The sequence below is a fragment of the Plectropomus leopardus genome, chromosome 7 (genome assembly GCF_008729295.1).
Source record: "Plectropomus leopardus isolate mb chromosome 7, YSFRI_Pleo_2.0, whole genome shotgun sequence".
Classification (NCBI taxonomy): domain Eukaryota; kingdom Metazoa; phylum Chordata; class Actinopteri; order Perciformes; family Serranidae; genus Plectropomus; species Plectropomus leopardus.
Genome location: NC_056469.1, coordinates 16,252,108 through 16,273,627, shown reverse-complemented (window position 1 = coordinate 16,273,627; position 21,520 = coordinate 16,252,108). Strand labels below are relative to the sequence as shown.

Here is a 21,520-nt window from a genome sequence, read left to right as displayed (position 1 = left end):
TTTTCCAGGTCCTCACCTACCCCTTCCCAGATTCAAAAAGGGGAAAGGCTGATTTTATTGTGTCATCTTAATAATCTGACTAATTGTCCATCAACTGTAATGTCTTTGTCATTAGTATAACGTTTCTTGATTTTAGGATTTCTGTCTGCTTAGATAAAAGAAATAGGAGACAGTTCCACACCATCCACTACTAAAGGTTCATTAATATTAGTTCTTTAGTGTCTTTATGCTCATTCAGATCATACTCATATTTGAAGATGGCATAATAGGATTAATAGAGTCTTAGAAGTCTTCTATTGAGAGTTTTCTTTTGTGGAAGTAATAATAGTGACAACACATGGTGGTTTACAAATGTGCATCTTCTGTTATTAAAGACATTTTAATAGTCCTGCTACTATAATGGTTAAACATGTTTAAAGAAATTATTCTTTAAATTATTCTATAGTCAAACTTAATTTACTTTTCCTACTGTATTACACAAATATTAGGCTGTATTTTAGACTCCACAGGCAAAGGTTAAAGCTCATTAAATGATCAGCTGTGGAGAGCACCATTAAAATAGATAATATTAATATTTTCACTTAGTGATCATAATGCATCATATGGTTTTGTGTACTTTTCTGACATTGATCTGGTAGAGCTTGCTTAGTTAACATTACACTTTAAATGGTTTGCTATTAATTTGATTCATTTGCATTAATTCAATCTCATCGTTCGATATAATTTTAGGCCTAAATTTATGTTGTTGATCTGATTCAAAGTTTTCACTTTTAAAGTTTTGACTTGTATTACCTGAGGTTTTCTAATTTACCACAGTTGGATTGATCTTTTTCTTGGGGTTTTCTTAATTGAGGTCTAATTTTCATTTAATTTTGTTTGATTTACTTTGCGTTTGATTGTGAAAATTACATGTACCCCTCTCTGTGGGTCCTGAGTGTATTTGTTCCTTGCATGCATGTCTTATTTACTTAGTGGGTGCAACTGGTTTTTCCTCTGACTGCCATTGAAGAGGTTTTTGCCTTTTGCACATCCAGGTAGTGTAGTCAGACACAGAGAGTCTTGTACCCATGTCTAGCCACACTGAAGTGGGATGTTTGGCTTGATGTGCGTGCCCTCTAGTAAGGGTAGGGCAGAGTTTAGGGGTGCATGATGTCAGTGGTGTTGATCTCAGGATCAGAAAGGGGGATATGTCGTAGAAAATAATTATTTTCTAATAATGTCAATGTAATCATGGGTAATTGTGTGGAGTGGTATTATTCAGTAATGTCATTGGCTCAAGTTTTGACTACATTGATAGGCATAGCTGTGTGACGTGTGAAATACTGTTTGTACTGTTTAAAGTTGAATGGCTCTGTTACTAGTTTTTGGTATGTCTCTGTCCATACGTGTGTTGTGCCAAAAGCTTCTCTGATCAGATATATGTAATAAACATAAATTCAAGTAAGGACAACTGAGGCTGACTGAGTTCATTTTACTACTTACTGAGTTATTTCACTACTCGTTAAGTTCATTTAATAATACATCAAGTTTATATTATTATTTATCGAGTTTACATTATCGTCGGTTTAGATTTTCTTCAACAATGTGGATGTGTGATGTCTAGGGCTTGAAGTGTGTTTTGTTTGTGTTTGTTTTTGGCTGGCTCACATCTGGGTTAATAAACAGCTGTTTTTGCTTTTGAAAATTACTGTGAAGCTGGTTATTCTTGAGAGTGGGGAAACCACACACATGTTGTTTCCAGGTTCCCCCTAGGCGAAGGACATAACATGACCATCACTTGCATTGAGGCAAACATTTTGCAGAATTCCGTGGATGTGCTGAAAATATTTCAGCTAATAATGGTTATTTATGTTATTTCAAAGTTTGGAAAGTGAAATTTCTATAAATGTAGATTTATTGTAATTGGTAACACCATCATGTCATGATTCTAAATAGTGCAAATCGAATTTTGTAGGAATCACTGTGGCTGACTTTTAAATATAAACTTTTCACATTTGGCAAAATATCCAACAGCTTTAAGCTTAGCTCAGACGAAACATCGACATGTGTTTCAAGTTGGGTTACTGTAGCGGACTAGGCTAAGTTAAATTGTATGAAAAGGTGACAAATGTTTAAATGGACTAGGGCCACACAGAAGGTAACAGGTATGTAGTTAAGAGCCCAATGTGTCTGCATGCAGAGACTGGAGACAAGGTAAATTCAAATCATATATACAGTATATATATATATAAAGTTCTCACAACATAAACCAACATAAATACAAACAAAAATAAATGTAGGCCTTTCAGTTCAGTTCATTGATTCTAGTATGGATACATTTGCTTCCATTTGCTTCAGTTAGGTTCATTTCAGGCGTCTGGGTTTAACCTGGGTTGCATTCCCCACCCCCTGATCTCATGCATGTCCCGTCACATGGAACTGGCGGGGTATGAGTTGTTAGCTGTGGTGTGGGTAAGTGGGGTATTTCAGAGTCTGTAAGATTGTATGCAAAGGCAGTACTCAGTCCATGAAACAATGATTGGATGGTATCCAACACTGCGTGTCTGGGTTTTGTGTATTGGAGTCAATACGGAAATTTCCCGGTTCTGGTTGAACATTGTATAGGAGGTTAAGTTTCAACATCATCGCCTGTCGAAATCAGACTGGGGTCTGCATCTCCAAGTGAGTCGGAGCCTCCAAACCTATCTGCTGTATCGGATGAGTCAGATGGGGTCTGAGAAGCTGTTTCTTTGGTTGCATGATTTGTTTCAGGGGCTTTGCGTTGCAGAGTCTTTGAGGAATCAGAAGCTGAAGGAGCTGGAGGTGCCCTAATGGGTTCTTTTGAGATATTGATGATGGTTGTGAGTCTAGAAGATTCAGATGTATGTGGTCCACTGTACCAGTGGATTGGAATAATTTCATCATCATCTGATGGATTATCTGTGTTGGCATGCAAAACAGTGTCTGGTTGTGAGTGAGTGCATGGTCTGAGGGTTTGTTTCACAAGCGGAGCTCTCTCTGTTGCAGGTAAATACCCACAAGGTGTGAAGTTCTGAGGGGTTTGTCCTTATTTTCAGGCCTGACTGTGTAGACAGGAAGAATACCAGCCTTCGTTACAACAACATAAACTTTCGGTTCCCATTTATCTTTTTTTTCCCCTCAAACACATGTTTTTGACCAGAACATGATCTCCGAGTGATAACTCAGAAGCAGTGACATGCCTGTCAAATCTGGTATTTGACAGGCATTACTTTCTCTGCATTTTCTGTTGCCAGTCTGTAGCTCTCTTCCAGATGAGACTTCAGATTATGAACATAGTGAAAATGGGAAGTCGTTTTTCCTTAACAGGCAATCCAAAAGCCAAATCAACAGGCAGTCATGGTTTGCGTCCAAACATTAGTTCATAAGGTGAAAATCCAGTGACATCATTTTTGGTTCAATTGTATGCATGTACAAGTGGTTTCATAAAGTCCTTCCAGTGTGATCTGTCTTGTTCCATCAGGGTTTCAAGCATGTTCAGTAATGTTCGATTGAAACACTCAACCGCGTTTCCTCTCGGGTGATTCAGGGTGGTCCTTATCTTGTTGATTCCAGCCATTTCCAGATGGTTTGGTCTGTCTGCTGTTTTGCAGCCACCTCAGCTTCTGTAAGCTGAGGAATGATGGAGGACCCAAACTGACTGTTGTTTCCAAAGCTGTCAGGCAACGCATCAGTAGAACTGGTAAGTGACTGAACAAGTGCAAGATTCTGGTCATGATGCATGTTAGTTGAACTATAGATGAGTTGTCAGTGACAGACGGCCCTGATGGCCCTGATGGTGTGTTCATTTGAATTTCCAGGAGCCAAAGAGACACACAAAGGCGGTTTTGGGATTGTCTGATTCCTTCATTTCAATTTGGTAGTATCCTCATTTCAGATCCAGGCCAGACAACCACTCAGATCCAGAAAGATCTGTGAAAGCATTCTCAAGCTTTGGAAGGGCATAAACATCTTTGATCGTCTGCAGGTTCAATTTCCTATACTTAATACAGAGTCTTACACTGCATTTCTTTTTCCTTACTACCACAATCGGTGATGAAAAGGAAGACTGCCTCACAGATTTCTCCGCTTTCAAGTAGTTCTTAGAGGTGTTTACAGACAGCGTCGATATCCAGGGTATGGATAGCTCTTGGTCTGTGTTTGAAAGGAGTTTCATCTGACATTCTGATCTGGTGAGTAACTCTGTCAGTTCGACCAAAGTTAAAATCATGTTTTGCAAAGACTTCTATTATATTGTTAAGTTGTGAGGTGATGCGATCTTTCCATTCAGTTGACACTGGGGATTCACCAAAATTGAAACTCATCTTTGGCTCAGAAGAACCCGGGTCTGATGGAAAAGCTTGGACAGGATCAGAAACACTTTGCTCCTTTGACATGATAGACTGGAATGCACTCATCTTTGCAATAACAGACTTGACAGGGATGGCAATATCATGATCAGATTCATTTGTTTTGATGACAGGCACTGGCAAGGCTGCTGTGTGGGAAGATCAACAAAACAAGCTTTGGCCATCAAGTCACTAGGCAATGGGATGGAAGACGGGTGTTTAACAACGACAGACTTCTCTGGCTGCAAGGATCGAGTGGAGACATATCCCTCCAAAACAACAGTTTTTCCAGCTGGGATGGTTTGTGGACTTCCATTCATTCTGACAAAACCTTGGTAACTCTCAGTTACTCGTTTGTGCCTTAGCTCAAGGATCTTCAGTACGACTTTGTACCCATAGGGAAGGGAATCATTAACTGGCAATTTCTCTTCGACGTTTCTCATAACTGACAACAGGCCTGTTGGTGCAGGGATAGGTCTTTATATCAGGTACTACCACAGCTTGAGTGTTTGCATCAAGTGGTGTGAAAAAGTGAGATCAAGCTCAACGTAGCACAGTCTGACCATTAGTCCCCTCTACTTCCAAGATATCCATTAAGGGGCTTGATTTCTTTATCAGGTAGGTGACTGCAGTAAAACGTGTAGGGAACTGTAGTGACCTGTGAACCTGTGTCTAACAGACAGTTGAACTGTGTTTCATTAATGTTCACTTGTGCTGTGCTTTTGGCACTAATGAGTCCTTTTGGTAACCTGCTCGTATGGGAAATGGACTGGGGTGGAGACAATTTACTGGGACATTGACTTACTGCAGCCCCTGTCTGTCCCTCCACAAAGGCTACATTCAGTTTGATGAGTCGAATGAAGCATTCTTCATGTCCAAGGTCTGCTGTTTTTGTTGTACCTGCTTTTGTTTAGTCATCACAAGGTCTGGATCGGCCTCATTTCTGTATGATGTGATCATGTGCCCATCCTCACTGCACCTGAAGCAAGACCAAGGTTTGGGTCTCTTTGCATGTTGAGGCACAACAGTGTTCGTAGCTCTGGACTTAGTTGCTTTGGTTTCAGGCTCTGGTGTGGATTGCGATTTCTTGTTGATGTTAGTTGGCTCTGCAATTTATTCATTTCCTTTCTGAGATCTTCTATTACACTGAAATCGTACTCTGACTGGACCACAGGAACAAGCACTTTGGGAATTCAAATTAATACATTGCTTGGAGGAACTCGTGCTTCTTCATATGGCTCTCTTGCTAATTGTCTATCCTCCTCAGTGCGCAACAGGAGCAAAAGCTCTGGAAAGGGTGGGGGGTTGTCTTTTATTATGTTCAGGCTGCAAGTGTGATATGATTGTGTTATCCCAGCATCCATGGCAGAACTGTCTAATGAGGTGTTTTTCCATCTCACCAGTCGAGACGCCTACTCTTTAAACAGCAGAGTTCAAGGAGAACTTCAGTCGCTGGAGGTAGGCTGAAGGTCTTTCACCAGGATCTTGGAGAGTGTTCAGGAGCTGAGATAAGAGCTGCTCTCCATCTTGGACTGTGGCAAAGGCTGAGTCAAGAACCTTCAAGAAGACAGTGGACAAGGTATCAGTACCTAAACCTTTGACAATGTCGGCCGCAGAGAACAGCAGACTCTCAAGGATTCGCCTGGTGACATATAAGGCAGACAGACTGGGATCAGCAAGCAGCATTTCAGTCTGGGAGCGCCGTGTTTTATAATCTGTTTCATAACTAGGTTTATGGCATTTCACAGAGAAAGCATGGAGTCGGAGCAAAGACAGTAACTGAGAACTTTTGTCTTCCTTTCTTACAATATGTTCAACCACAACTCTTTGTATTTCAAGTGAGTTTAAGTCATTGCCTGAGAAAGACAGCTCTCTATGTGAAGCAAAAGGACCCATTGGGGGTCGCTCCCCCTGCTGACCAGACATAGAGACTTCAGGTTGTGTGGGTTCGAGAAGTTTAACCGGTAGATAATGCTGCTCCTTTCCCCCTCCAGGTGTTCACTGATCTGGCTCATCGTGTCCTTCAGCACTTCATCAACGTTTTTCCCACTTTGTTTTGCCCATTGCGTCAGCTTATTGACATAGTTTGTTGTACAGCTGCTACCTATTGTGGTTGTGTACTCTGTGCCTTTACATAGTAGGTGACTTCAGGATGAATGGAATGTGCATGTGAATATGGCAAGAGTAGCTCTAATGCTGCTAAGGCAGAATCATTTGTGAATTCAACGATCAGGTTGTTGTGGTATTGACTTGAAGGATCATCCACAAGAACAATGTTCTTAATAGTGCCATATCTCATTAAACAGTCAAAAATGTCTTGTCTGTTTCTGTGTTAGTAACACCATTAATAATGACAGACCTTGACACACTCACTCCTGACTGCTCAATAACATTCATCTTGATGTGAAACAATCTTCAAATTGGCAACCAAAATCGTAAACACTGAAGTATTTTCACTTATTGGGCTAGGGTAGGCTAAGCTAAATTGTATAAAAAGGTGAAAAATGTTCAAATAGACTAGGACCACACTGAAGATAACAGGGACATAGCTGAGAGCCCAGTGTTGGTGAATAGTTCTCACAACATAAACCAACAGAGATACAAACAAAATATATATAGGCCTTTGAGTTCAAGTCATTGTTTCCAGTATGGATATGTTAGCCTCGTTTTTTTTTTCTTTTCAGTTCATTCAAGTTCAGTACAGTTATGATACTTTTCCACTAAATGGTACCGGCTCTACTCTACACAACTTGCCTTTGGTATTAGGTACTCCTCTGGGGGTCGTTTTCGATTAGAAGATAGTACCAGCTCAGTGTAGCTGGTTGTCATATGGCGCTTTTCCACTACAAGGTACCGGCTCTACTCTACTCTACTCGCCTTTTTTGGTTTTTCATTAGAAAAAAATACCTGGTACAACCTTTTTAGTACCTGCTCTCCTGGGGTTCCAAAAACAGCCGACTGCGTACTAAGCGGTATCTAAAAGGTGATATGAACGCACAACACACGTTATGGATCGGTGGAAGGAATACTTTGGAGACCTCCTCAATCTCACCGACACGCCTTCCAATGAAGAAGCAAGGCCTGGGGACTTGGGAGTGGGCTCTCCCATCTCTGGGGCTGAGGTTGCCGAGGTGGTCAAAAAGCTCCTCGGTGGCAGGGCCCTGGGGGTGGATGAGATCTGCCCAGAGTTCCTTAAGGCCCTGGATGTTGTGGGGCTGTTATGGTTGACACAACTCTGCAACATTGCGTGGACATCGGGGGCAGTGCCTCTGGACTGGCAGACCAGGGTGGTGGTCCCTCTTTTTAAGAAGGGGGACTGGAGGGTGTGTTCCAACTATAGGGGGATCACACTCCTCAGCCTCCCTGGTAAGGTCTAATCAGGGGTGCTGGAGAAGAGGGTCCACTGGATAGTCGAACCTCGGATTCAGGAGGAGCAATGTGGTTTTCGTCCTGGTCGTGGAACTGTGGACCAGCTCTGGACCCTTGTCAGGATCCTTGAGCGTGCATGGAAGTTTGCCTAACCAGTCCACATGTGCTTTGTGGACATGGAGAAGGCATTCGACCATGTCCCTCAAGGAGTCCTATGGGGGGGTTCTCCGGGAGTATGGGGTATCGAACTCCCTGATACGGGCCATCTGTTCGCTGTACGACCGGTGCAAGAGCTTGGTCCGCATTGCCCGCAGTAAGTCGGACTCATTTCCAGTGAGGGTTGGACTCTACCAGGGCTGCCCTTTGTCATTGATTCTGTTCATAACTTTTATGGACGTGCAGCCGGCACGTTGAGGGGGTCTGGTTTGGTGACCTCAGGATTGGGTCACTGCTTTTTGCAGATAATGTGGACCTGTTGGCTTCATTAGACCTTCAGCTCTCACTGGATCAGTTTGCAGCCAATTGTGAAGTGGCCAGGATGACCTCCAAACCTGAGGCCATGGCTCTCAGCCAAAAAAGGGCGACGTGTCCTCTCCAGATCGGGGAAGACATTCTGCCCCAAGTGGTGGAGTTTAAGTATCTCGGGGTCTTGTTCATGAGTGAGGGAAGGATGGAGCGGTGGATCGACGGGTGGATTAGTGCAGTGTCTGCATAATGTGGACTCTGCACCGATCTGTCATGGTGAAGAGGGAGCTGAGCCGAAAAGCAAAGCTCTCGATTTAGCGGTTGATCTTCGTTCCTACTCTCACCTATGGTCACAAGCTTTGTGACCGAAAGAAAAAGATTGTGGGTACAAGTGACCGAAATGAGCTTCCTCTGTAGGGTGGCTGGGTTTTCCCTTAGAGATAGGGTGAGAAGCTCGGTCATCCGGGAGGAGCTAGGATTAGTGCCACTGCTTCTCTGTGTTGAGAAGAGAGAGTAGATAGGGACTCTGGTGTTGGGTTGGTAGCTCGCCATCATTAACAGTCCATCCAAAAAACCTGCCTGCTGGACAAGGAACAAAAGGTATGTATGTATGTGGAGAATGTTGTGTGCTCAGGTCTGTTTGCTTTGCTGAAACAGCCAGGTGAGATCAGGGAAAAGATTAAGTGAACTGGCCTCACCCGGATATTTATAATCTTAGAGTGGTCGGGGAGTGGCTATGAGGCTGCTGGGGTTTTAACCTGGGTTACATTATTACTGCCAACGCAATTTTTAATTGATTGGGTGTTTATATAAAATTGAATCTAAAGACAAAGGTTTCACTATGCGTAACTTTAAAATGTGTTGAAGTATTTTTTTGATAACTTCAGATCAGCAATGATTGTAGATGCTGCTGCTACAGTTTCAGGATGATTGGTTGAATGGCCTAGGGCAAGAGTGCAAAACTATGGACATTTTTAAAGCTGAAGCTCAAAGCACAAAGATGCAAATGCATGAGGCTGAGAGATTGTAATGGTGAAGGAATTTTGAGTCTAAGCCAAGCCACTTTTAGGTAGTTGAAAAGTAAAATTTATTTTTACAGTGCTTTCATGAGGTCATTTAGTATCATTTTTTGTGACTGAGAAATGGAAGGAAATATGCAAGAAAACAAACAAAAAGCCAGACGTTGAATTGTTTTGCTGAATGAAAACTTTCAGTGGAGAAAAATCAAGAAGAAGAAGATTATGATAAAGAAGGAAAAGGAGAAGAAGAAGGTAGGTGAAAAAAAAGGCTCTCCAGTGGTACGTGTTACTGCTTAGACCACAAATTATTGTATGTCATTCAAAATAGTAAAACAAGTCATAGTATGGTATGTGCATAAAAAGGTCATAATAAAGTGCTCAACTATGACTTTTTTTTCTACTTTGGAACACTGTACTACATCTTTTTTTGTGATATTTTGGATGACTGCTTTACTATAGTATGAGGCTTTTGTGCTGTTTTGGATACCATGGTATGGTATGAAATTATTATGTTATTTTGGACCACAAACTATAGCATGACATTTTGATGCTATTTTGGACCACATACTATGGAATGAGTTTTTAGGCAACTCATTGTTGGCCATTTTTTTGACATGCCAAATTTTTACGTTTTTGGCCATTATTTGTGACATTGTAGGCTATTATTCTACTCTACAAGCTATATTATGTCATTTTCAGCCATTTTTTTGACATGTCAAAATTTGATGTTTTTATATCATACTATACTATGTTGTCAGTCCAGGTCAGCTGTTCTCTGCTTGAGAACAGCTGACCTGGACTGGATACATTGTCAGATGGTGGAAGGAGCACTTTTGGGAACTCCTGAACCCTGCCTTCACGTCCTCCGTGGAGGAGACTTGGGGGAACCTTCATCCATATCCCTGGCAGACGTCGCTGAGGTAGTCAAAAAGCTCCTTGGTGGCAAGGCGTCTGGTGTGAATGAGATTTGCCCCGAGATGCTGAAGGCTCTGGACATTGTAGGGCTGTCTTGGCTGACACGTCTGTTCAGTGTTGCATGAAGGTTGGGTATGGTGACTGTGGAGTGGCAGACTGGGGTAGTGGTCCCCATTTTCAAAAAGGGGTAGGATGTGCTCCAATTATTGGGATATCACACTACTCAGCCTCCAAGGGAAAGTCTACTCCAGGGTGCTGGAAAGGAGGCTCTGTCCGATTGTCAAACCTCAGATTGAGGAGGAACAATGCGGGTTCAGTCCGGGCCGTGGAACAGTGGATCAGCTCTTCCCCCTTGCGAGGCTGCTGGAGGGGTCATGAGAGTTTGCTCATCCGGTCTACATGTGTTTTGTGGACTTGGTGAAGGCCTACGACTGTGTCCCTCTGGGAGTCCTGCGGGGGGCACTGCGGGAGAACGGCATAACGGGTTCACTTCTGTGAACCATTCGGTCCCTGTATAACCAAAGTAGGAGCTGTGTCTGCATACTCAGCGTGAAGTCAAACACGTTCCCAGTCAGTGTTGGCCTCCACAAGGGTTGCCCTTTTACTCCAATCCTGTTTTTGATTTTCATGAACAGGATCTCAAACGCAGCGAGGAGGGAGGAAGGGGTCCGGTTTGGGGACATCAGAATTGAGTCTCTGCTTTTTGCAGATGACATGGTTCTGTTGGCTCCATCACACCATGATCTTCAGTATGCACTGGGGCAGTTTGCAGCCGAGGGTGAAGCTGCCGAATGCGAGTCAGCAGCTCCAAATCTGAGGCCATGGTTCTCTGCTGGAAAACAGGGGACTGTTCCCTCTGGGTGGGGAGTGAGTTGCTGCCTATGTGTTCTATGTGTCTATGTTCTAATCCTCACCTATGGTCATGAGCTCTGGGTAGTGACCGAAAGAATGAGTTTGGTGATACAAGCGGCCGAGATGAGCTTCCTCCAGAGGGTGAATGGGCTCAGCTGTAAAGATAGGGTGAGGAGCTTGGACATCCGTGAGGAGCTTGGAGCAGAGCTGCTGCTCCTTCACGTCGAAAGGGGCCAGTTGAGGTGGTTCGGGCATTTGATCAGGATGCCTCCTGGGTGCCTCCCGCTGGAGGTGTTCCAGGCACGTCCTACAGGTAGGAGGCCCCGGGGCAGACCCAGAACACGCTGGAGGGATTACATATCTTGTCTGGCTTGGGAATGCCTTGGGGTCCCCCAGGAGGAACTAGAAAGTGTTGCTGGGGAGAGGGACGCCTGAAGTGCTCTGCTTAGCCTGTTGCCCCCGCGACATGGCCTTGGATAAGTGGATGAAAAAGGATGGATGGATGGATGGATATACTATATTGTGTTCAGCAATTTTTTGACGTGCTAAATAATGACGTTGTTGGCCTTTTTTGTGACATTGTATGCTATGACGCAACTCTACAAGCAATAATATGTCGTTTTCAGCAACGAAAAATGTCAAAATATAATGTGTCTAAAAAAAAAGTTGAAAACCACATCAAATTGTGTGGTGAGAAACGTCATACCATAGAATGTTGCAAACAGGCCAAAAACACCATAAAATAGCATGTGGAAAAACTGTCCAAAATGCATTACTATATTATGGTGAAAAATGTAAAAATATGTTTTGTCCCAAAAACACTAAAACACTGCATAAAATATATAGCTGAGACATGTTATATCATAGAATGTTGCAAAAATGAACCAGAAAACCATAGTATAGAATAAATCATAGAATGACACACTATAATACAGCATGGGAAAAAGAAGAACAACCGAAAATGCCAAGCTACACTATGGCAAAAATGTCAAAATATGACATGCTCCAAATATGGTTGAAAACTGCATGAAATAGCATGCGGAGACAAGCCATAACATAGAATGTTACAAATATAGCATGTCGACAAAATGACTGAAAATGCAATATAATAGTATGGCAAAAAATGTTAAAATATGGTATGCCTCATAAACAGCTGAAAACCAAATTAAATAGATTGCGAGACATGTCATAGCATAGAATTATGCAAAAAAGGCCCAAAAAACCATGATATAGCATTTCGAAAAAATGTTGCAAAAACGGCCTTAAAAAAAAAATGTGGCAAAAATGTCAAAATATGACATGTCCAAAAAACTGTTGGAAACCACATTAAACCACATTAAATATCATGCCAATGCAAGCCATAGCAAAGGGTGTCACAAAAACAGCCAAAAACTACACAAATTAGCTTGCCAAAAAAAACCAAAAAAACAAAAATGCAAAGCTATAGCATGGAAAAATTTCAAAAAATGACACACATTTAAACTCCCCAAAACAACATAAAATAGCGTGCTTAGAAACGCCATAGCATTAAAATGTGCAAAAAGGGCAAAAAACACCACAATATAACATGTTGAAAAAATGACCAAAAAAAGCAAGGCTATAGTATGGCAAAAAAGTCAAAAAATGACAGGTCCAAAAACAGCTGAAAAGACATCAAAACAGCATGAAATAGCATGCTGAAAAACGCCATAGCATTAAAATGTGCAAAAGGGCTAAAAACATCATAATATAGCATGTTGAAAAAATGACCAAAAGAGCAAGGCTATAGTATGGCAAAAATGTCAGAAAATGGCATGTCTCAAAAACAGCTAAAAACACCTCAAAACAATATAAAATAGCGTGCTGGGACACGCCATAGCATTAAAACGTGGTAAAAGGGACAAAAACACAATAATATAGCATGTTGAAAAAAATGACCAAAAGAGCAAGGCTATAGTATGGCAAAAATGTCAAGAAATGACATGTCCCAAAAAATGCTAAAAAGACCTTAAAACAGAATGAAATAGTGTGCTGGGACACGCCATAGCATTAAAACGTGAAAACATGGCCAAAACACCACAATATAGCATGTTGAAAAAATGACCAAAAGAGCAAGGCTATAGTATGGCAAAAATGTCAAAAAATGGCATGTCCCAAAAACAGCTAAAAACACCTCAAAACAGCAGAAAATACCATGCTGGGACACGCCATAGCATTAAAACGTGGTAAAAGGGCCAAAAACACAATAATATAGCATGTTGAAAAAAATGACCAAAAGAGCAAGGCTATAGTATGGCAAAAATGTCAAAAAATGGCATGTCCCAAAAACAGCTAAAAACACCTCAAAACAGCAGAAAATACCATGCTGGGACACGCCATAGCATTAAAACGTGGTAAAAGGGCCAAAAACACAATAATATAGCATGTTGAAAAAAATGACCAAAAGAGCAAGGCTATAGTATGGCAAAAATGTCAAAAAATGGCATGTCCCAAAAACAGCTAAAAACACCTCAAAACAGCAGAAAATACCATGCTGGGACACGCCATAGCATTAAAACGTGGTAAAAGGGCCAAAAACACAATAATATAGCATGTTGAAAAAAATGACCAAAAGAGCAAGGCTATAGTATGGCAAAAATGTCAAAAAATGGCATGTCCCAAAAACAGCTAAAAACACCTCAAAACAGCAGAAAATACCATGCTGGGACACGCCATAGCATTAAAACGTGGTAAAAGGGCCAAAAACACAATAATATAGCATGTTGAAAAAAATGACCAAAAGAGCAAGGCTATAGTATGGCAAAAATGTCAAAAAATGGCATGTCCCAAAAACAGCTAAAAACACCTCAAAACAGCAGAAAATACCATGCTGGGACACGCCATAGCATTAAAACGTGGTAAAAGGGCCAAAAACACAATAATATAGCATGTTGAAAAAAATGACCAAAAGAGCAAGGCTATAGTATGGCAAAAATGTCAAAAAATGGCATGTCCCAAAAACAGCTAAAAACACCTCAAAACAGCAGAAAATACCATGCTGGGACACGCCATAGCATTAAAACGTGGTAAAAGGGCCAAAAACACAATAATATAGCATGTTGAAAAAAATGACCAAAAGAGCAAGGCTATAGTATGGCAAAAATGTCAGAATATGGCATGTTTCAAAAACAGCTAAAAACACCTCAAAACAACATAAAATAGCCTGCTTGGACATGCCATAACATTAAAACGTGCAAAAAAAGGAAAAAAATACCATAATATAGCATGCTTAAAAAAATGACCAAAAGAGCAAGGCTATAGTATGGCAAAAATGGCAAAAATGGCATGTCCCAAACACAGCTAAAATCACTTGGGCTAAGAATACTGACGCCCTCTTCAGGAAGGGCCAGAGTCGCCTCTATTTTCTGAGGCGGCTGAGGTCCTTCAACATTTGCAGGACTATGCTCAGGATTTTCTATGAGTCTGTGGTTACCAGTGCTATCCTGTATGCAGTGGTGTGCTGGAGCAGCAGGCTGAGGTTAGCGGACACCAACAGACTGAACAGACTGATCCGTGAAGCCAGTGACGTTGTAAGAGTAAAGCTGGACTCTTTGACGGAGGTGTCTGAGAGGAGGATGCTGTCCAAGCTGCATGTCATCCTGGACAATGTGTCCCACCCACTCCATGACGTGTTGGTCAGTTACAGGAGTACATTCAGAACAAGGCTGATAACACCAAAATGCACCACAGAGCGCCACAGGAAATCATTCCTGCCTGTGGCCATCAGACTGGAAAACTCCTCACTCTGAATGTCAGAAACTCTGAGTCAATTAGTCTACTCTGGACACTCAACAATGTGCAATAACTACTTTGATGTGGAATAATCTAGTGCAAAAACTACATCCATGTGTGATAACAAAATGTATATTTATATTTTTATTTTAGTGTTTAGACATATGAATTTTATTTAAGTACTTATGTTTAAATTTTATTGATATATATTCTATAATGTCCTACTTCTTTTCAGACTGTTGAATGGGAGCATCTGTAACTAAAGGCAGTTTCCTCTTGGGGATCAATAAAGTATTTCTGATTCTGATTCTGATTCTGATTCTTAAAACAGCATAAAATAGAATGAAATGAAATGAATAAAAATGACCAAAACAGCAAGGCTATAGTATGCCAAAAATGTCAAAAAATGACGTCCCAAAAACAGATAAAAGCACTTCAAAACAGCACAAAACAGCGTGCTGAGAAATGCCATAGTATTAAAATGTGAAAATATGGCCAAAGACACCATAATATAGCATGTTGAAAAAATGACCAAAAAAGCAAGGCTATAGCGCGGCAAAAATGTCAAATGTCAAATATGACATGTCCAAAAAACTGCCTCAAACCACATTAAACTAAATAAAATAGTGTGCAGAGACACACCATAGGATAGGATGTTGCTAAAATGGCAAAAAAAAACCCCACAAAATAGCATGTCGAAAAATCCACCAAAAATGCAAGGCTATAATATGGCAAAAATGTCAAAATATGACATGTCCTGAAAACTGCCCAAAACCACATTAAACTACATAAAATAACTGCTTAAAACCATATTAAACTACATAAAATAGCATGCCAGGACACACCATAGCAAAGGATGTCGCTAAAATGGCCAAAAGCACCACAAAATAGCATGTCAAAAAATCCACCAAAAATGCAAGTCCGTTGTATGGCAAAAATGACAAAATATTACAAGTCCAAAAAACTGTTGAAAACCAAATTAAACCACATGAAATACCATGCCAATGCAAGCCATAGGAAAGGATGTTACTAAAATGGCAAAAAAAACCACAAAATAGCATGTCAAAAAAATCCACCAAAAATGCAAAGTTATAGTATGGCAAAAATGTCAAATTATGACTTGTCCAAAAAAACTGCTGAAAATCACATTAAACCATTAAAATAGTGTGCCAATGCAAGCCATAGCAAAGTATGTTGCTAAAATGGCAAAAAAAAAAAAAAAACCCATAAAATAGCATTTTAAAAAACTCACCAAAATGCAAGGCTATAGAATAGTAAAAATGTCAAAATATGACATGTCATAAAAAATGCTGAAAACTACATTAACCCACATAAAATAACTGCTGAAATCCACATTGAACTACATAAAATAGCATGCCAGGACACACCATAGCAAAGGATGTTGCAAAAACACCACAAAATAGCATGTTGAAAAATCCACCAAAATTGCAAGGCTATAATATGGCAAAAATGTCACAATATGATTTGTCCCAACAGCAACTGAAAACCACATAAAATAGCTTGCTGAAACATTGCCTAGCACAGAATGTTTCAAAAATGGTCATTAACACAATAAGGGAGCATGTAAAAAATTTGACCAAAAATGCAGTTATATAAAATGGTGCAAAATGTCAAAATATGATATGTCCCCAGAACAACTGAAAACCACATAAAATAGAGTGCTCAGATATGTCGCAGCATAGTATGTTGCAAAAACTGTCAAAAATACCATAACAGAATGTTGAAAAAGCGACAGAAAATGCCATATTATAGTATGGAGAATATGTCAACATATGTCGTGTCCCAAAAACAGCTGAAAACCGCATTTAATAGCATGCCGAGACACGCCACAGCATAGAAAGTTGCAAAAACAGTCAAAAACACCATAAAATAGCTTGTTGGGAAAAAAAAGACAAAAAATACAATACTGATATTAAATATGTCAAATAGAATAGCATTCTATGCAATAGCACTGAATATTGCAAAAATGGTCAAAAACACCATACTATAGCACAGGGGTATTCAGTTCAAATTCAAAGTGGTCCAGTTGCTAAAATTCCCTCCTAGCAAAGGTCCGAACCTAATACCTAAAATCAGAATTAATTAAGGATTAATTAAACTTTTTTTTTTCAACATTTAGTTAACTCCAGTTCCAGCTGTTCATACTCCAAAATATAGTTCAAACTGGCTATTTGACCTAATCAGTCAAAGTTATGCTTATCAAAACCTTATTAAAATTAAAATTGAAAAACTGATTTCACCAAATAAGTGTTACAGCAACTGATAATAAATGGCAGTAGCAAGCTTGTTTCAAAGAGAAGTATGAGAATGACTAGTTAACTTCCAACCACTTAAACATTTATTGATGGACATATTTTGTAACAGTCAAGGCTTTACTAAACATTGAAAGTATCAATGTGACAATATTACTATTTAAGACAGTGAGTGGCTTTACATGTTCAGCATTTTCTTCAAATGCACACGCTCACCTGGCTGTCACCATAAAACTGAAAATGTTGTCAGTGGAGGGCCACAGAAAGATCGAAGCTGTTGGGAACATTATAGCAAGAAAATGGCAAAGACCCGCGAGAAGAGACTGGAAAACCACTTGTTATCGCATAGAAGGGGTCAAAGTCATCAAGTCAGGGACATAATTCACATCTAACACCACAGTCCATATTTGAACACATCAAAACTTGGTCCAAGCTCCTTCATAAAATTCAGAACTTAAACATTTTCAGTATTAATATGACAGTACTGCTGTTTTAGAAGAACAATTGGCTTTACATGTGCAGTATTTTCTTCAGCTGCACGTTCTATTACCTGTCACCATAAAACTGAAAATGTTAAAATAGCAAACAATGAACAGAAGTACAGAAGCATCACTTTCTGGCATAAGCCTGCACCACTTAGTATCTGGATATAAACAAAAAGAAGCTTGTGAAACTTGAAATAAAAAATAACTTTGCATGTTCAATCTCAACCAATTTAACAAGACTACCTTCAAACCGCTGAGACTGAGTCCTGAGTACTGAATGCTTCAACACTTAAATATAATGTAATATATACAACTGGTAGCTTGAACAGATGCAAAAATGTGAACTTAAGTCAAAAGCTCCCATTTTAAAGCTGATGTACAAGATTACAAGATATCAGCCACCAGAGTTCAGGGTTACATGATTTTCCAAAAGGAGTCTCTTCTTTAAACCATGCACAAATGAGACATACCATCCTCTACCAATGTTTATGAGAACCTTTGAATGTCTGTACAGTACACTGTGCAAACCTGAGGGCAAAAGACGACCAAATTACTTTTCATCACAAGTTCCTCTGTCTTCTCATTTAGAAATGTACAAAAGAAAAATGAGAATTTGCAAATAATGAGTAAAAATACAGCAAAATAAGAACTTAAACATCAAAAACCCCTTTAATACTTTAATACTCTGGCACGAGATGAATCATCAGAGCACACTTACATGGTTTTCCGCAAGAGTCTGTTTCTTAAACCATGCACAAGTGAAGAACACTGTGCTCCACCGATGCTCATGAGGACCCTTTAAATAACCTTGAATGTGTACCTCAGTTCATTTGGGTAGTCTATGTTGAGGGCATAAAGAAGCCCCATCAGCATGGCAATGGCGCTTGGGATGTCCTTAAGATCAGACAGGATCACTGTTTCCTCATGGACCACTGAAACATCAACGATGTCTTCTCCTTCTTTCACCATCACAACACCAACTTTCATCCCCTCTGTGAATCTGTCTGCAGCCTAGGCAAGATTTCAGAGAAGGCAAAAACATCTTTTACATCTTTTCTTGTTTTAACCGTTATATATTATTATATTATTATATATATAGTGACAACTAGAAGGGAAGCCAGAAAGTGTAGGATTTCTGAGTCAATACAACGACCAGTTTGGAGTGGTGTAGTTTTGTTTAGCACATACACAAAGCACATTTGGGATATTAGGTATGTTCTTATTATCTCATTCTTGACCACTGTAAAAATAAATTAAGTAATAGTTACCTCCACAATCTTGAAAACACAGGAGGGATCCTCCTTAAGAAAATGAGGAAGGCCCGGCAGAAGAACCATCCTCTTCTTGTATGTGGAGCTCTGATCAAAAAACAGAAGAACAAATACCCATTATTATTTATTGAGCACCATCTGATTGTAGACAGCTAATATAATAACAGCTATTTGATCAGGATTCCATAAAAATGTAATTACAGGGATACGGACCTGCCAACCCTGATGACATTTTTTGAGTATCATGTTATGTGGAAAAAAAAATTAGCTCATGTATATATGCAGTTCTTTTTCAATAATAAATAATTGCTTTTTAGACAGAAGAAACTGTGTGCACTACTTTATATGTAGACCAGGGAGGAAATCTCACAAATACGGTCTGGAAGATGCTAACAACAATAGTGAGAGGCATGGAAGAACAACTAACATTTGAACACTTACGTCAAGACATCTTGTGAGCTTGGTCAGGCGCGACATGCCACTCTTTGCCTTGGCTTTGTACAGCTCAAGGAATCTCGCCAGATCCTGAGCCTTTCAGGTCAACCGACGTAAGGCGAGCAAATTCTGCTTCAATCTGTTGATGTAGGCAAATGAAGAAGAAGAAGAGATACTGAATAAATCCCTTTTCAGGGAAATTAATTTTTTTAAAAATTTGAATTTCAAAACAAAACAAAAAGTCAAAGGGTATGGTTTTAATAAGGACATAAACTGGACTCTTGAATGACTTTTCAGTGTTATGAAAATAAAAATCAAGTGCAAGACCGAAGTTTGAGGGGATAGTTGGATTATTTGACGTGGGGTTATGTGAGGTACTTAACCATAGTCAGTTTATTAACTACAGTAAATGGTGGTCAACACCGACTATGGATAACTACCCCATACAACCTCACTTCAAATAATCCAAAGTATGCCTTAGAGCAAAATCTCACCTGAGAAGACAAATTAAAAGCACATTTCACCTGCTGTACAGAAACCAAGTCTTGCCATCTTTCTTTGACTTGTGCCACAAGCGGTTCATCAGCAACAATCTCATTTCTCCGTAAAGGGAATGTGTATTTCATCATTCCACCAATTAGCTTCCAGTCAATCTTTCTCTTCTTCATCTCACTGACCATGGCTGATCTCTCCATGTCAAGATCACTTTGGACTGTCCCTTTTGGAAAATCTGGCAGAAAATTCCCTTCTGACTTTTTGGCCCTCTTTAGTCTTTTTGAACTTGTTGGCCCAGAGGTACGTGCATTGACTCTGAGCTCAGAGCATCCGGCCACTCACAGCTTCTGCCAAAAGTTGGGAAGAAGGGTCCCATCACTATGGTAGGTTACATTTTGTTGCCTCAGTTTTAGCTCAACATCAAAAGAAAAAGTGTGAATGACAAATGGCTGAGGCAGCTGATGAGTTTGGGTACCACTGGGGCTCTCCTAAAGGGAAGATGATGACAGGCTTGCTGTGTCTAGAGTAGAGTCTGTGTGGTATGATACACAAGCCTTGGTGTACACTTTCAAAGTTGCTTTATCCTTAGGAAGCTGCTTAAATTGTTCATTATCAAATTCAGGGTGTTGATACTGATCCACGAGGTCCCCCTCCAATCCAAGTTTGGTCTTTCTGACTGAGTAGAAGTCATCAAGAGTCTCAGGCAAGGTGTCAATGGTAACCTTTCTGATGTCATCGTCGCTCAAGATTATGCGCAGCAGCACGATGAAACTGTCTCCAAAAAATAATAATAATAATAATTAAACCACACAAAAAAAACCACAATCCACATATGTTACATGCAATTAAGACACATATGATTGAGTGTGACACACTAACTCTAGTATTCATCTAGACTACATTAAATATGTGGATCCACCTCATATATGTTCTTACTTTCAAACGTAAAATTATGAGCCACAAAAGATTACCTTAATGTACAAGACGTGTCCTCGGTGAAACCAGAAGTCCGTCTCGCACAGTGTATGCTGACAATGGAGTGTAGTGATTGAGCTCTCCGGGTTCAGCTACCATGAGTTGAGCAGGGTCTCTTTTGCAGACTTCGTAACATCTGAAGTGCTCCAAATACCAAACTTGGAAAGGTTCAACAAGAAAGAATAGCTTGTTGCATAAAAGCAATACATAGACAATCTTACAAAAATCAGTCCTCAAGTCCACTTGAGCTTCCAATTGACACGATCATTCCCGTAGTGCATTTTGTTCCATTTATGTATGCTGTTGTGGCCAGCGATACACTGCTCAGAGTCCTTCATTTCTTCTCAATCACGTGCTTGACAGAGGAGGCCAGAATGTCTAGGGAAACATTTGATACTCCTTTTACTTCCACTGTTGGTTTGAACAGGTTGGGCAATAGGATTTTTTTGAAATTATTGGCATCATGAACAACTTTCTTGAAAAAGCTATGTTTAGCTTCAAAACGTAATGTCCAAAACTCAACCAGTGGACCAAAGCAGCAGATTAAATGAGGGTAGCATTCCAGAAAATGGTGTTTATTGGTGGTGTTTCAAAAAGTCAGGCGGGAAGCCTGTTATACAGTGAAAGTAAGATAACTTGTTCAGTACACAGTCTCTTTTCATTCCATCAACACTTTTCAAGTTCTCATTCTCCCTATGCCTGAAAACCTTGTAATTAAAGGACTCTCTGGTCCTCAATACAAATGACTTACTTCTTACAGAACAACTTTGAATATCACACGACTAGCTAGCTTTATCCTAAAAGCCAGCCAATGAATGTGCTCCCAAATTATCAGATGATACAAACAATACTGTACCCATTACACTGGTT

At 40.1% G+C, this 21,520-nt stretch overlaps 1 long non-coding RNA gene across 1 annotated transcript; it reads right to left on the bottom strand.

Annotated features, from left to right (window-relative positions):
- Positions 1-17,074: 17,074 nt before the first annotated feature.
- On the bottom strand, positions 17,075-21,080 carry LOC121945097. The gene is made up of 5 exons (XR_006105940.1): positions 20,647-21,080; positions 19,705-20,446; positions 19,187-19,319; positions 18,743-18,832; positions 17,075-18,485 (listed from the first exon to the last, which is right to left on the bottom strand). It is a non-coding gene; the product is annotated as an uncharacterized LOC121945097 (long non-coding RNA).
- Between the last annotated feature and the right edge of the window lie 440 nt (positions 21,081-21,520).